General features: G+C 43.3%; 1 protein-coding gene across 8 annotated transcripts in view; it reads left to right on the top strand.

Annotated features, from left to right (window-relative positions):
* The first annotated feature begins 7761 nt into the window (after nt 1-7761).
* Nucleotides 7762-13538, top strand: part of SYTL2 (synaptotagmin like 2) — a 108247-nt gene continuing 102470 nt past the window's right edge. For 7 of the 8 annotated variants that reach the window (XM_090265777.1, XM_090265778.1, XM_090265782.1 and 4 more), the window contains exon 1: nt 7762-7892. The gene's annotated coding sequence lies outside the window, so the exon portion shown is untranslated. The remainder of the gene's footprint in view (nt 7893-13538) is intronic. The other variant, XM_090265784.1, reaches the window with a different exon arrangement.

Genomic DNA, 13538 nt, shown 5'->3' on the forward strand with positions numbered 1-13538 from the left:
TTACTTTTTTATCCTCTTTTCTTCTTGTTGTTCCGATTGGTTGTTTTTTTGCTTATATTCCGAATCAATGATCTGGTCCTCAGTTTCATCCACTCTATTGTTGATTCCCTGTAAATTGTTCTTAATTTCCATTAGTGAATCCTTCATTTCTGACTGGATCTTTTTAATGCTGTTGAGTCCTCACAATGTTCCTTGAGATCCTTATAACAAGTGTTTTAAGCTCTGTGTCTGATAGATTGCTTATCTCCCTTTTGTTTAGTTCTTTTTCTACAGTATTGATCTGTTCTTTTATAAGGGTCATGTTTCTTTGTCTCCTCATTTTGGCAACCTCTCTGTGTTTGTTTCTATGTATTAGGTAGAGCTGCTATGACTTCCTGTCTTGGTAGCATGGCCTAATGTAGTAGGTGTCCTGTAGGGTCTGGTGGCACAGCCTCCCCTATCACCCAAGCTGGGTGTTCCAGGTGCACCCTCCATGCGGGCTGAGTACACCCTCACCTTGTAGTTGAGCCTTGATTGCTATTGGCAGGTCAATGCGAGGGATTTACCCAGGCCAGTCAGCTGCAAGGACTGGCTGTGACCACTTACCACCAACCTCCACACTCCGTGGAGGATCAGCTGTTCAGGGGCAGAGTGGTGGTGCTCCGACTGATTTATAGCTATACACTGGGTGAGCAGGTTTTGGCGTTGCCCAGGTGGTAGTGGCCAAGGTCAGCCCCACTTGTTTTTCCCGGGACCAACTTGCCCAAGCTATAAAGCAATGTGAGATGTCTGCTACTTGTACTGGGCTTGGAGATTCCCAGGTAAAGCCAAGCTGTGAATGTAGGCTGGCTGCTGATAGTGCTGGGCCTAGGGCCCTTAGCAAGAGGTATAGGGGCTGGGAGCTCACTGAGGTCAGCTGTTGCTGACTTGATAGGATTTAGGAAATTGTGAAGCATGAGCTAAGACAAGCCGTTCTTATGGAAAAAGAGCTTGGGTGGGACAGAGTCTCTGAAAATCTCTAAGGAAGGCCAAACAATGTTAGCCTGGTTGATGGAGTCTCAGATATGGCACCTGCCTGCTGGCTCTGTGGCTATGTTGGGGGAGGGTTCAAAAAAGGAACAATGGCCTCTGCCCACCTTTCTGCCTGGGAGAGAGCTGTCCCCAACTCTTGTCTTGATGCCAGACACTTCCATTTCTTCTTCTATGCTACTGGTGCCTTTCAAGCTGCTACCACGGTGCTGGAGCTCAGAAAGAGTGAGTCTGATCAAGTCTGTGGGTGGGTTCTTTAGGAGGAACTGCTTGAGACTCCAGCAGTTTCTTCCACTGACTCAATCCCTGCCTGTTTTTTGCAGCCAGAAGTTATGGGGGCTTATATTTTCGGCACTGAAACCCTGCGCTGGGGGGCCAGGTGTGGAGCTGGGACTCCTCTCACCCGAGATATTGCTTCCAAATTTTTATCCACCACACATTTATGTGGATCTAGCCTGTTCCACTTCTCTGCCCCTCTTACCAGTCTGGATAGATATGGCTTCTTTAACTCCATAGTTGTCAGACTTCCATTCAACTCAATTTCTGACAGTTCTGTATGATGGTTGTTCTATATTTTAGTTGTAATTTTGATGTGGTTGCATGAGGATGCAAGCTGTGTTTACCTATGCCTATCTTGATTGAAAGTAACCACTATATTTTGGAGTGGCTTGCTACACACCAATAGCTAGCTGAAATAGTTACCCAGGACAAAATACTGTAAAATAAGTGGATGAATAGATTTTTCTGCAAACAAATAAGAACAATTTCCAGGGACACCATCATATCTCATACATTTAAATCCTTTAAAATCTATGGCTAAAGTATTGCCCTGATAATTATGATTCTGGTAAACTTTAATGCTGATATTCAGAAAATGATTACTTCAAAATCATACTCTTAAAACCTGGGATTTTGAGATGGAAGATATTTGGAATGTAAGCAGCCTAAACTTCATTTTAGAGATAAGGGCACTGAGGCCTGAGAGGTTAGAACCACACAGTATGCTGTCTGTAGCATCTAACAGGGAAGCCAAATCTCCTGTTCTAATGCAGTGCCTTTTAATATGTAAGAAATAGTAATGTGTAGAGTATCATTTCCATTGTTTTATTTTCACAATAGACAGAATGAATGTTTTTATCCTTTGCAATTTTATAGATGAAAAACCTGAGATTTGGATATGAAAAGACTTGCTCATTTCATATAACTCATAAAACCAGGACTAGATTTTATGACCCTGGTTTAGGGCTTTTTCATGTTATCGAGCTGCCTGTGATGTTCAGTATAAAAAGCAAGGAAATAAGCTAATATATTTTTGGAAGAGAATCAATAGCAGACACTAATCTGGTTCATCTTTGAATTCCTCATAGTGATATACCATGTACATAATGGTCACTCAATAAATATTTGTAATATGAAATGAATACATGGATGAATAACTGAATAAACAAGGGATGGAACAAGATTACGTTTCATTTTTACGAGGCATTACATTCCTGATGTGTATGTTTAGTTCAAGAGTCCTCTGTACTTGAAAAAGGATAGGGAATAAAAATGCCAATTAGTAGTAACGACAACATTTTGTAATTATTGTGCTTTGAATTCTAAAGCAGAGTGATGAATGCAAAGGTGTGTCACATATTTCAATATGTCTCTCCTATCCTGTATATAATAACTCAAAAGGCCTTCTAAGGACATGGCACGATGGTAGGAATGAGGTGAAGGGAGACCTTCCAACTGAACCATCAGGAAACAAAGGTTACTCCCCTACCCAAGGGGAGGACTGAGGTAGAGCAAGTGACTCAGACAGCTGCGAGCGGCCTTGTCCAACAGAAATATAATGAGAGCCACATGTTTAATTAAAAAATTTCTAGTAACCACACACAAAAAAGTAAAAAGAGACATATGAAATTAATTTTGATATTATATTTTATTTAATTCAATATGTACAAAATATTATCTTTTCAACATATAATCAATAGAAAATTATTAATGAGATACTATTTTTTTTTTTTTTTTTGGTGGGTGTTTTACACTTAATATGGTATATCTCAATCCAGATGAGTCACATTTCTAGTGTTCAATAGCCACATGTGGCTAGTGGCTATCATTTTGGTCAGCACAGGCCCAGTCACACAGAACACAATTATTCTGTTAAAGAGAAGGTGACAGTAATTACAGCAGACCAGAAGGAGTGTCCTAAGGAATGCTTAAAGAAATTACCCTGCTTTAGTACAAGCGCATAATCCAGACCACTTACTGAAGCTTAACTGGAGATTTCTACTACCCCCTGGGAAAGTTAGGCCCAGAGTTTCAATAGCCACCTGGTAAGGTGTTCAGATGTGTCACTGTAGCAAGTAACTTAACCTTCACATAACTCAGCTTCTCATCTGTTACCACTCAGCTGCTCACACGATTACATGAAATTACAGGTAAAAGCATTTAGTCAATACTTGGCAGGTAGCAAACACTCAATTAATAGTAGCCGTAATAACCTACTAGTATCTCTCCTTATCACACAAACCTCAACCCCATTATGGGTTTTTAATAAAAGATTAGTAGAGCTCGCTACAGATCACTATCTTCTTTTCTATAGCAAGTATAAAGGGCTCTTAGGTAAAGTGAATTAAAAAAATAAAAACAGAAAAACAAACAAAACATTATGAGTTACATTATAACTAGCCTTCTACTAAATGAAATCTCATATTAAAAAAACAAGGGGGTGGTCTACTTTTTATTGTAGTAAAATATATATAACAAAATTTACTATTTTAACCACTTTTAAATGTATGGTTCTGTGGCATTTAGTACATTCACATTGTTCTGCAACCATCACCATCATCCATATCCAGAACTTTTTCAAAATCCCACAAGGAAATTCTGTACACAACAACTCCCCAATACTCACTTTTTTCCAGCCTCTGGTAGACACTATTCTTTCTGTCTCTTTGTAATGGACTATTCTAAGTATCCCCTATAACATTTTTGTGAAGTAACATTTGTTATTTCTTTAAACATTAAAATAAGAAAATTTGTTCTAAAACACTGATAGAATAAACCCATAGATTTTTTAAAAACAGAATAATTAATGATGGGATGCATGTTGATAAAGCCCAGGTAAAAGGCCCTAAAGTAATAGGCTATGGTGGCTACACATGCATATCTGAGGAGGATAATTGCCACAAAGGCTTTTCCTTACTTTTGAAAGGAACTCTGTGTGAAAATAGACTCATAAAGGTTATAAATAATGATGCGACGAACTTCATGAATATCAAAAATCTTTCTGGTATAGTAGATACTTGGATTCCAACCTTGACTTTGTCACTAGTTTGCCATTTGGGCTAGGCTTAGGGCCTGATCCTTTCAAGTTCCTCCTATCTTCATCTGTAAAATGCACATACTAATAGCTGTCCTTCCTAAATCATACGGTTGATGTGAAGATCAAACAAGATAATCAAAGTGAAAGAGCTTTGAAACAAAGCCCTGTAGAAATGTGAGGCATTATTAAAGACTGTGGAGAGATTACAAACACAGTTTGATCCAAGGCCAAAGTTTTGTACTTCCAAAATTTAAAATGACATTTAGTATTTGCAAATTATTTAGAAAACCAGACTCCTGCTTGGGTGACTCAGTTCCATGACTGTGTTGGGTTCTAAATGCTATACATTTGATACCTACCTCTGTAAGTCATCTAACCGCATGACCACACTAGATGTAATTGTCCAGCATTTCAGAAATATCTTCAGTTGTTGGTGGGTAAGAAGTTATAAGTCAACATAGCTTCAAGACAAAGTGATGTCTTCACAAGGAAGTTATTTTTTCTTTTCATTTTTACTTTTTTATGGCAGCAAGAGAACTGCTCTTTATAACATGTCTACTATGAGAGACCTGCCTGCCAATGCGACTTAACAAGCACTTACTGAGTGCCTATGGTGTAGAGAAAGCAGTCACCCCCAACCCTGCAAACAGCACTGCTTCTCATTTCAGTACCACAGAATTGCAAGAATGCTATCTGTGTTCAGAAAGGGGTTCAACATTTAAATAACCCACTTCCAACTAGAGAATTCCTTCAGGCCCACACTCCACCAGCATGTTTCCCAGCTCACTTCTCCCATCTCACTCAGTTTTTATAGATCTAGCACCCTTACATTTAGGTCTAGTTTTGTTTTTTTTTTCCAGGATTACACTTTCCTCTTCCAATGCATTACTGTTAGATTACCTTTCTCTTTCCAAAAAGTATAAGACCTCTCTTGTAACAATTATCATACTATTTATTGAGATCTTACCTTGGGTGGGGTAATGTGCTATGTGTATTACAATATCTCCCTTACATAGGGCAGGTAATGTTACTATTGTATTTCTATTTTTAGAAGGATATTTATTTATTTAGTTTTAGAGAAAGGGGAAGGGAGGGAGAAAGTGAGGGAGAGAAATATTGATGTGAGAGAGAAACATCGATTGGTTGCCTCTCATACATACATCTTTTATGGGCCCTGACTGGGGACCGAACTTGCAACACAAGTATGTGCCCTGACCGTGCCTCAAACCAGATACCTTTCACTTTGCAGGATGACGCCCAACCAACTGAGTCACAATGGTCAGGGAGGGCACTGTTTCTACTTTATGGAAGAAGTAGAGAGGCTTAAGGAGGATAAATGACTTGTGCAAAGTCACTATGTAGTTTACTGGTGGAGTTGGGACATGCACAGTGACCTGTACATTTAATAACTGCACTGCACTATCCCTATTCCCTTGCCTTCCTCCTTGATATCAACCACAAATTCTGTGAAATTTAAGTCACTTACATGCAAACCATTCTGAAGAGTGTCAGTTTACTATAGGCTAAGAGGAACAAGCCACTGCTGACTTTAAACAATCATGTTAACTAAGATTTATTCAGTACTCTCATGTGCAAGTCATTCTGCTAAACACATGCACTTTCTTCTTTTAACCATCACAGTAGCCTTAGAGGGAGTGTGAGCGTCTCTTTAACAAATAAGCAAACCGTGCAGCACAGAGAAGTAACTGACCTAAGATCCTGTTAGAAAGGGGTGAAGCCAGCATTTGAAACTTGGCCATTTGCCATCAAAACTCTAAGTTTTAACCTCTGAGTCATACAACCTCTTTGGATGAGTTGAGGGCCCCCAACAAGATGCTAGCTCACAATTTCTCTCCCACCTGCCTGCCTCAGAGCTTCAAGTGAGAATCCTTCGCCCCTCCCTATAGCAGGTAGAAGTTGCTCTTTGTTTCCCGGAGAGGAGTGACACTGGGAGTAGCAAGCATTGAGCTCCTCCAAAGCCCTGGAAAAGGTGATGCAAGGTGCACAGGTGAGCAAGACCCAGTACCTGTCTTCCAGGCTGGAGAGGTGCAGGAGAGAACCGAAGGAGGCACAGTCAACACTGAAAGTGAGGTACCAAAACAAATGAGGTCATGCCACTCCTCTGCTTCCAGCCCTTCACCAGCAGCCATCACCAACAGGATACAGCTGCTTCCCTCAGCAAGGCAGGCACGCGGCCCCGCCTGCACCTATCTCCTTAGCTTCACCTCTGCCTGCCTTACATGTGACAGGCATGTCCATGTCTTCCCTGTCTCTCTGCACCCACTATTCTCTCCTGCTTCCATCTGGCTTAAGTTATAACCCTCCCTCAAGACTTACCTTGGTCACACTCCATTTAAGCTTTTATTGCCCTCCCCTCCCAGTGTGTGACTCTATAATACTTCGTACACCTAGTGTAGCAGTTACTACCCTAAATTGAAATTATTTACAAATTTGTCTCTTCAAAAGCAAGGCAAGTGACTTAACCTGTTTTGTGTGCTGAGTTCTCACCCAGAACAGGGAAAGCTCAGGTGAAAGCTAGAATCCTCACATGAGCAGTGCAAGCTTCCTAAGCCAGGTTAGCAGTCCTGCACCCAGCCCTGAAGGAGGCCGTTGGGATTCCACATGTGTAAATTTGGGAGAAGGAGGATCTTTGGAAGAACCCAAGGCAGACCTGGGTCACCTTCACGGAGATGGCCAGCACTAACTAGGGAGATGGTGAAGGAGAAAGCCTTAAGGTTCACCAACCTCGTAAGTTTGCCTGGCTGGCCCAATCATCAGTACTTTTTGAAAATTGGTTACGATACATGCAATATTGTATTTATAAGCATGCCTGTCTCCCCACCAGCCTGCACCTTTCAGCACAGTGCCAGGCCTCCTCGTACACTTATTGGGTGGCTCAGGCAGTACATCTTGTGCTCACGGTTCATCCAGGTGTCACTAGATACTTTTAAAGCATCACCTCATTTAATCCTCTCAACCTGTGAGGTATTTTTATCTATTTAGCTCCTGAGGAAACTGATGCCGGGAGCGGTTGAAGTATCTTGCTTGGACCACGAGGCTCCACACCATGCGGCGCCCCTTCCCCTGCTGGGTAGCTGACGCCGGGTGAGTGGGTCCGCTCCTCGCGCTCCACGCTCTCGGGTTCCGAGGTCCCACAAAGCACAATGTTAAAAACAACAAAACAGCGCTGCACTCTTTTTGCAGTTAAAATGTTGTTTCCGGGCAAGGTACGTTTGAGGAAGCCGGGGCAGGAGGGCCTGGAGGGCCAAGGAGGGGGAAGAAATTGACAAGGCAGGAATGGGTGGGCCAAGGGCAGGCAGGGAGCTGGAGCCCTCGGGCGCCGAGGGCGGGGCGGGGCGGGCCGGGGAGCAGGCTCAGCGCCATTGGCCCGCGGGCCCCGGAGCGGCTCCAGCTCTGCGCCCGCTGCCCCGGGAGGAGCCTGCACACGCAGCCCTGCGCTGACAGCTGCTGGGCGACACCTGGACCGACGGGGTGTCGGGTGAGCGGGGCAGATCCGCCATCGTCCTGCCAGGGGAGAGGAGGCTCGTGGCACCCAGTCCGGAGGAAGGTAACGCGCTGCGCCGGGGGTTGCGGGGTTTGTACCACCTGGCTTGGGTCCGCGGGTAAGTGGACGCTGAGGGCGGCAAGGCTCGCTCCCTGCCCGGCTGCGACTCGAAGCGCGCCGGGGTTCTAGTCTCGACATTATGCCCACTCGCTGTGTTACCTCGGGCAACTTTCCCTCCCTCTCTGGGTCTGTTTTCTCTTCTGTTCTATAAGGGAGTCATGAATTCCAAAACGTGAACTGCGTTTTGGCAGCCAGCAAGCTCCCTTCCTCAATTCCCCACCGACTTAAGAGCCAGCTGCGCTGCCCAGGGGGCCGAGTCTCTAGGAAGCGGAGGTGCCTGGGTAGGTGGGGGTTCTGCTGGGTGGTCATGTTTCCTGGGACTTTTGAGGACTGAGCCCAGGGTTGGGACTGGCTGCGGATGGGCCCCCAGATTGCTCAGGTGAAGTAAGGTGAGACATCAGGACCTATCTATAGGTGCGGTGCTAGAAAGGGAGTTTAGGGGCTCATGATTTCTACCTGGAAAATAAGCAGATGTGTTTTGTAATTCTCTTCCTACACCCAGACCTGTCCCCCAGTGAGTTATAAATTACAAGGATGGTGTTTATCATCTTTTAAAGTGGAAAACCAACTGCTTCAGCAGCTAAGTCATGGGGCTCCAACAGCATGTAGGAAGTGGGCCTCTCTCTCTGCAACCAGGCTGCCTCCTCCCTCTCCTCTTTCCTCCCTCCTCCCTTGATAAATCCCCTGTCTTGATAAAAATTCATTATTTTCATTTAATGTTGGTTTGTGACCGGCAGCCACCCTGCAGGGCTTTGGGCTCTGGGTTGAGATGGAAGCCTAGATAAGAACAGACTATGAATCATACTGTCAGCCTCCTGACCCCCACAGCCTGGCAGGGATGTGCAGAGGAAGCCCAGGGGGCTTTCAGACAGACAGACAAACACTGGAAGGCGGGATGGATTCAAACTGCTGTCCAGCTTCCTGTCCCCTTCTTGGCAGCCATTCACAACTAGGGAATAGTGGCCTCAGCTCTCAGCTAGATGGAGCGGCCAAACAGAGGAGGGTGGTTGAAAGGAACTGGGGTCTTCGATGGGTTTCTGTGGAAGTTCTTCAGCATTCCCTTCCCCTTTCCTCCCTCCCCTCTGTAGTTCTGCTTTAGTGTGGTTTCCAGATAAGATCAGATTCCAGGACCCATCCAGAGTGATCGGGGGAGAGGTGACGCAAACCAGTGGCAATATTCACTGTCTTATTGGGCACTCAGGGGTCAGACACTTTCCCTTGCATATGATGTATCCTTAATTCTCCCAAAGCCTCCCAAGGGATGGGATACTGTCCTTTACACCATTTTGAAGTGTGTTTCTTTTTTTTCAGTCCTCACCCCAGGATATGTTCATTAATTTGAGAGAGGGAGACAGACAGACAGACAAACAGAAAGACAGGCACATCAGTTGGTTGCCTCTTGTTACAGCCCCCACCAGGGACCGAGGATGGCTACCAGTCTGCCCAAAGTCAAACAAGTAATAAAATGCAATGCCGTTCCAATGACCTTGTCTAAGCCTCTCTCCTCCTTACTGTGCAATTTAGCTTTAAAATTTTTTGCTCAAATTTTGCACATCAACAACACCAAAGAGCAACCTTTTCTGCCACATTTGAGATATTTAAGACACTTGAGTCACTGAGAAAGGAGCACAGCTTGAGTGTGCAACTTCAGCAGGCATCTTACAGCAGGTGCTTCTCTGCAGGAAACTAAATGACACAGGTGAATGATGGCGGGAGCTTTGGGGGTTCATAAACAGGATTAACCTTAGGATGTTTTAAATTATTCAAAACAATCTGAGGTGCTATTAGCTTTGATAATAATCAATCAAAAATCATTCATTTGTTCATTTTTTAAAAAATTTACTCAGATCCAGAGAAAGACTTGGACAGCTGTATCTTGAGTACAAATGTACTGATTATTAACAGTATATTATTAATGCTAATGTATTTTTTACAATGAATATGTATAGCTTTGGAAATAAGAAAACAAACAATTATCTCACTTATATGTGAAATCTATAAAGAGCTAAATTCATAGAAACAGAGAGCAGAATGGTGATTGCCAGAGGTCAGGGGTGGGGGAGATGGGGCCATGTTGGTCAAAGGGTACAAACTTCCAGTTATGATATTAATAAGTTCTGAAGATCTGATGTACAGAATGATGGCAATAGTTAACAATACTGATTTATATACTTGAAAGTTGCTAAGAGGGTTCATCTTAAATGTTCCAATTTTTTTTTAATAGTAGCAATATATACATGTATCAAAGCATCATGTCTACACCTTAGCCTTATACAATGTTATATGTCAGTTATATCTCAATAAAGGTGGCGGGGCTGAGGAGTGGGGAGAGAAGAAAACAAACAATAAAGATTATTTTTATTTTTAAAGCATTTTCTTCATACTGAAAAATGGGAAAGGGGGCTATCTCCATAGGGGTTTGGGAGCTCTATTACTGTGATCCAAGTAAATGGAAAATGCAAACAGTACTCTAAGCCCCAGACCAGATCCTTCGCATTGCTTCTTCTCTGTCTCAGTACTCTCAGCCCCAATATGCCAGGACACCAATTTTACACAAAGATTTGGGGGAAATAAAAAATATATATATTTAAACCAAATTCAACATACAAAGTCAAACAAAAAAACTGCATAAATCCTTCAATGAATTTTCAAGCTTGCTGGCACCAATCTGATACCCTCACCCCACGCCCATCCCCAGGAGCACTTGTCAGCCTCCACTGCCCTCAGAGACTCTTCTATGGAAAAGTTTGGGAAGCTCTAAGGCAAACAGCACCATCTAACCCCACCCCCCACCCTGCTTTTTGAGAGAACAGCAACCTTATTAATAAACTCACTTTTACCGTTGGATTTTTTTTTTTAAGTCAAATTTCTCTTCATCTACTAGGTCATTAAAAATTCTTTATAAAACAAGTGGCAGCAAACACATTGCCAGGGAAATCCAAAAGCCACAAGAGCAGAGTTCACCCTCCCTCCCCTGCCTGAGGGTGGGAACGGTCTGGCCTGGCATCCTGGGTTCTGAGAGCTACCTCTGGGCTGCCTCACATTTCTGCAGGACAGCAGACTGCTCAGCACAAGGTGCTAATTCAGTCATTCCACAAATGTTTATTGAGTAAAGCCTGAGAAAGGCCTCTTAGGGGACAGTGGGATCATTCACAAGTCAACGGTCAGGGCTAACAGATCAGATGTGGACAAGCAATCTTTCATTAGACCTCCAACCACCTCTAGGGTAAAGCAAACAGAGCCCCTACCCTACCCACTCACTAGCAGCTGGGTGGGATCAGGCAGGCGTTCCGGAACAGGAGTCCTGCTGGAGAGAGGCTAAGGCAGTTACTGATCACCACCAAAACCACTGAAAGTCCTGCACCATAAATGATATAACACCTCTAAATGCTCTGAACAGTGTCTGGCCCCTAGTGAGAACTCAACAGTCATTTTTGCCATTACTATGCCAGCTTGTCCTTACACAAGGAGCATCAAAAAGGCGGAAAGAACACAGGTTTTAGATTCAGAGAGGCTGGATTTGAATGTCAGCTATGCCACTTACTAGCTATGTAACTAAGGGACCCAATCTTTCGGAGCCTAAGGTTAATCCTGTTTATGAACCCCCAAAGCTCTCGCCATCATTCACCTGTGTCATTTAGTTTCCTGCAGAGAAGCACCTGCTGTAAGATGCCTGCTGAAGTTGCACACTCAAGCTGTGCTCCTTTCTCAGTGACTCAAGTGTCTTAAATATCTCAAATGTGGCAGAAAAGGTTGCTCTTTGGTGTTGTTGATGTGCAAAATTTGAGCAAAAAATTTTAAAGCTAAATTGCACAGTAAAGAGGAGAGAGGCTTAGACAAGGTCATTGGAACAGCATTGCATTTTATTACTTGTTTGACTTTGGGCAGACTAGTAGCTTCCCTGCGCAAATTTTCTCTTCTGTAAATTGGGGATAATGACCCTACTTTACCATCGCCTACCAGAGGCACTATGAGGACCAAGGGTGAAGCATTATTGTAACTTGCATTGCATGCAAGTGTTACGCTATTAAAAAAAAAATTTTAGGTGTAGAAAAATCAAGAGCATTGCCACTCTTTATAAAATGCTGGAATCTAATTCTTGGGTTTAATATTAGTAGGATTTAATTAGGATGCAAATACTCTGTTGGATCCCTACTCTAAGTTTCCTTCAAAGAATATAGAATTCCTTGATGGATAGCAGCTCATATTGACTTTTAGAAGAAAAGGACAGAAAATAATCCCATTTCACAGGATAAAAGCAGGCATGCCATTCAGGAGCATTCATTTGCTCAGGGGTCTCAGAGCTCTCGAGAGCTGTGTCTTTTTGCTTTAAGAAAGGCAGAGTCATGCCCAAAAATAGGAAGGAAAGCAGCTAGAAAGGTGGTGTACTTGTGGCGGCATGGCAGGACCTGCTGCAGGGGCTGCCTGCAGGCGCACACCTGGCTCCTGGAGGTTCTAGGGGCACTAATGGGCCCTGCATGGGAGGCAGGTGGCTCAGCTTCCACTCCCACCTCAGAGAAAAGCTGTACTATCTGGGTTTTGTCATATCCTCTCCCTGAGCCTTTCTTTAGTTATAAAGTGAGGGAACTGGACCCAATGAGGTTCCTTCCAGTCTTAAAAAATCTATGCTTCTGGGTTATTTTCCATTCACCACTGCCCAAATAGAAGTTTGGTCAAGAATAACCAGATGAATCAGGTATCAGAAAATGTTTCTACTTCCTGTTGCTTCAAGCTCTTGTGCCCCTTTATGATTTTCTAAGGGTCTCCCCAGCTGACTGCCCTCATGTGGAACACATGATCAGTAGATCATTGAGACTTGTTTCCACTCCTCTGTTAACTAGTAATCTAGAGCCTCCTTAGATTGTTGGGAGGGGAGAACTGCTTTCAGGCAACTTTTGGGAAGACAGGTTCACAGAAGTATAATGAAAGCAGGCTGTTGTAATAAAGCCACATGTGTCACTAAGTGCTCACCTCTTAAATCACGAAATATGCCATTTTTCCTCAGTGCCCACTGGACAATTGGCCATGTGCTAAGACTTTTGCGGAATGTGGGAGAAGCACACTCTTGAGTGGTTCAGAACTCTGGGGGAGGAGGGAGAGAGGGGGAAAGAGGGAGGGAGACAGAGAGGAGAGAGGTGGGAGTAGCTGGAGTGTTTAGAATACCATGGAGATGAAAAAACCAGTTTGGGAAAAGATTGTCTCCCCCAAGGGCTTGGACTGTCTAGTTTAATTCTGCATCCACATTGCCTGGCACTCATTGGGAACTTAGTAAAGTATTTTAAATGAATTAAATTAACAAATGAATGAATGAATCACTCTTATGAAATGAAGTCTTTGCTGAAATGTGTTGCAATAACCCTCAGGTGATTGCAGTTATTTCTTTACATATGTGAAGTACTTTCAACCACAAGAACACTTCATATGCATTATCCTCATAGTGATGCCAGAGATAAAAGTGGCCAAAATAAAAGCATTTCCTAATGTCTTACTTTCTAGACATTGTGCAAATACCAGTAGAAATAGATTTGGTTTATTTTTCTTGGATGTGTCTTCTCTATAAAAGGCATAAATATTTCAGGGAGGGTGGGT

This window comes from Furipterus horrens, unplaced genomic scaffold, assembly GCF_987537825.1.
Source record: "Furipterus horrens unplaced genomic scaffold, mFurHor1.1.pri manual_scaffold_2, whole genome shotgun sequence".
Classification (NCBI taxonomy): Eukaryota; Metazoa; Chordata; class Mammalia; order Chiroptera; family Furipteridae; genus Furipterus; species Furipterus horrens.